Below are 3383 nucleotides of genomic sequence, written 5' to 3' on the forward strand. Positions count from 1 at the left end.
GGGGCGGGGGGGGGGGGGGGGGGTTGGTGGGGGGGGGAGGGGGTCGGGGGGGGACAGAGGAACGATGGGGGTATGGCGCGGTGTTTTGTCCACAACGTTCCCCCCCCCCCCTCCTCTCCTCCCCTCAACAAAGTGTTACACCTCCAGTGATGTTCAGTGTCTTAGTGCACCTGTCCTTGACAGCACCACGTCTTGACGAGCTGTGGACTTACCTGTTCTTGTTGAATACGGACTTTTTTTTTGTTGTTTTTTTTTTGGTTTATTCAGCTATATAAGTATTTCAAAGCAAATCGCCTGGTACAAGGACGTTTTATCAGCTACGGTCAGTTACGGATTATTACACATAACCTGTAAAAAAACAACAGCAACAACAACAACAAAAATTGCCTCAGCTGTGGGTTCATTGTTCTGGAGACACATGTGAAGAACACTACAGTTTTATCAGTACTTGGCGCTTTTTTTTTTCTTTTCTTTTTTTTTCTTCTTCTTCTTGTATTATGTCGGTGAAGAGGGATGTTACCACTTTAAAATGTGTCTGCCACATGCATTGTTATAAACTGTGACAGGGGTGAAGATTTGAGTGTGCTGATGTAAGACTGTTTTACTTGTGTAAGGTACAGTGGTTTTTATCAACAAAAAAAAAGAAATGTTTTAGCTGACAGGATCGTAACATTTAGAGACGATTCATTCATATGATATGCATTACGTTCTTTATATATTAGATGGCTCGTTCAGCAGACCTGACCGGTTCATGGTTTGTGTATTTCTTGAAGGCAAACTACAGGCCTGAATGAACAAACAGCTTTTTCTCCTATTTTTGATACACCTGTCTTCAGAAACACTTGAAGATGACGCTGCATTTGGCATTGGAGTGACTCAGCAGGACAGAGGAGCACTTAGAAAAAGTCTGATAGCAAAAGGTTGTCCACAAAATAAACATTGAAGTTTCTGATTTTAATGTTTTTTTTGGTATTTAGTACCATGATGCCAGGCTTTAAATTTCCGCTTGGTTTTGTTCGCTGTTGGTGAACGTATCGGAAAGAACTAATTTGTGTTGTTCCCCAGTGAGTGAAGACTAACATTAGCTTGTTGTGACTGCTGTATTTTTGGGAAGGGGCTGGGGGGGGGGGGGGGGGGTGTAAGAGAGTAGTGTGTGTGTGTGACGAACCTGCACACCAAGAACATTGCCGCTCCTTGTACACAGTTATGATCGTGCCTCAACTTTGTCACCGACAATGCAATCATTCCAGTTACGAACGATGACCTTCAACAGTTCCAAAAAAAACATTTGCCCTAGTGTTGTTTGACACGCCTACGAATACCGTTACATGGAATACCTTGAAGGTTGTGTGACCGCACTGACTGCTAGACGTCGCTCTGTGTGCCGTTTTCGCGACATGGGTGGGTCGTTACCGTGGGCGACGGAGGATGTACAGCGTGACGTGTGCGGCCTTGATGAAAACCAAGAGAACCAGCTCATTCCACTTGTTGTGTTGGTGTTGATGGTTTGAGTTTTGTTGTGGGGTTTTGTTGTTGTTGTTTTTGGTTTTTTTTGCCTCCTTTGTGTGTGTGTGTGTGTGTGTGTGTGCACCTGTACAGATTTGAAAGGCACATGGTATACTGCACCTCTTGTCCGGACTGTTCTCTCTGACTGTTCCTTATTGTCGCATCTTGGACCAACTTTGCACCTCAGGCAGCCCGTGTGTGTGTGTGTGTGTGTGTGTGTGTGTGTGTGTGTGCATAGATCAGGGTGTTCATTGTATGTGTTTGTGGGGAGTGAGGGGGTATGTATACATCAGGTTATTCATTTTGGGTGATTCTTCTGTGTGTGTGTGTGTGTGTGTGTGTGTGAGGGGTGGGGTTGTGTGACTCTAGATCTTATGGTTCATTGTAGGTGCGTCCTCTGTGTGTGTGTGTGTGCATGTGTTTGTGGGTGTGGGTGTGTGTGTGTGTGTGTGCATAGATCAGGGTGTTCATTGTATGTGTTTGTGGGGAGTGAGGGGGTATGTATACATCAGGTTATTCATTTTGGGTGATTCTTCTGTGTGTGTGTGTGTGAGGGGTGGGGTTGTGTGACTCTAGATCTTATGGTTCATTGTAGGTGCGTCCTCTGTGTGTGTGTGTGTGCATGTGTTTGTGGGTGTGTGTGTGTGTGTGTGTGTGTGTGTGCATAGATCAGGGTGTTCATTGTATGTGTTTGTGGGGAGTGAGGGGGTATGTATACATCAGGTTATTCATTTTGGGTGATTCTTCTCTCTGTGTGAGTGTGAGGGGTGGGGTTGTGTGACTCTAGATCTTATGGTTCATTGTAGGTGTGTCCTCTGTGTGTGTGTGTGTGCATGTGTTTGTGTGTGTGTGTGTGTGGATCAGGTTGTTGATTAAATGTGTATGTGGGGGTGGGGTATACATCAGGTTATTCATTGTGGGTGTCTGTTCTGTGTGTGGTGTGTGCTTCTTGCTTGACTTGTGATGAAATGATAACTTGTGATGACAACAAAAAAAAAAAAAGATATTCATAACAGTTTATGATATAATAGTTATTTCATCTCTCTCTCTCTCTCGGAACTATTTGTAAAGCACCAAAGACAAAACACAACTTCCCAGAAACCCCAGAACAGCCAGAGTGTGGGTAACTGTTTTTCTTTTTAGTGTAGTAAAAAAAAATTTCTCAAGGCTAAAAGGTTGGCAGGTGTCATTTTGATTTCAGATTGTGTGTCTCTTCATAATGTTTAAATTCATCATTGATTTCTTTCTCTTTTTTGACTCACTTGTGTAAACAAAGTGAGTCTATGTTTTAACCCAGTGTTTGGGTGTGTGTCTGTGTGTGTCCGTGGTAAACTTTAACATTGACATTTTCTCTGCAAATACTTTGCCAGTTGACACCAAATTAGGCATAAAAATAGGAAAAATTCAGTTCCTTCCAGTCATCTTGTTTAAAACAATATTGCACCTCTGGGATGGGCACAAAAAAATTAAAAATGAAGCCTAATTATATGCAAACTGCATTTACTGTTATATTTATATTTTTTGTATTCTCTAAACTTGGCACTTTGATCTGATATTCTGACCCAGCAACAAGAGCAGTCATTATTATCATTTTTTTGTTCGAACAAGAACTTCTTTTGCTAAGCATGGAAGTTTTATTTATTTTGCAAACGTTTTGGTGCAGATAGTAAAGAAGGGAAATTACTCTGTAATTAATGCTAGGGGACTTAATTTGCTTTAAACTGATCTTTCTCGTCTTAAACATTACATTTTGAAATTATACTCAATACATAAAAAGCTTGATTTTTTTTTTTTTTAAGTGTATCACAAGTGAGTCTTGAAGGCCTTGCCTCTCTTGTTTTATTTTTTTTTACCAAGTTGAAACTTTCTGTTGATGT

This window comes from Babylonia areolata, chromosome 6 (genome assembly GCF_041734735.1).
Source record: "Babylonia areolata isolate BAREFJ2019XMU chromosome 6, ASM4173473v1, whole genome shotgun sequence".
NCBI classification, from domain to species: domain Eukaryota; kingdom Metazoa; phylum Mollusca; class Gastropoda; order Neogastropoda; family Buccinidae; genus Babylonia; species Babylonia areolata.